Raw genomic sequence first — 337 nt, 5'->3', positions numbered from 1 at the left:
CTCGACACATCAAACACACAAAGCCTACACGCAAACAAACTTAATTACTTCTGATATAGCTATAAAAAACTGGTGGCCCAGATGTGTTTTTATATCTCTGTTAGCGGCAGATAAACAAAACATAATCAAGAGGATTTGGCAACACTGCGGTACAGAGACTACCACGGGATCCAAATAATTACATGTATTAAGATATTGCTATTGCCGCTTTGGAGACAAAGTTATTGTGATATCTATGTTGGATTATTAGTATGAAGCAGTAATCCTATAATAAAAAAAATATGGCGAAAAGGTACAGACAGCAAGATCATTAACTCAAAATAACCTGTAAAAAAGA

The sequence above is a fragment of the Penaeus monodon genome, chromosome 19, assembly GCF_015228065.2.
Source record: "Penaeus monodon isolate SGIC_2016 chromosome 19, NSTDA_Pmon_1, whole genome shotgun sequence".
In the NCBI taxonomy this organism is placed as follows: domain Eukaryota; kingdom Metazoa; phylum Arthropoda; class Malacostraca; order Decapoda; family Penaeidae; genus Penaeus; species Penaeus monodon.
This window is presented reverse-complemented; position numbering follows the sequence as displayed.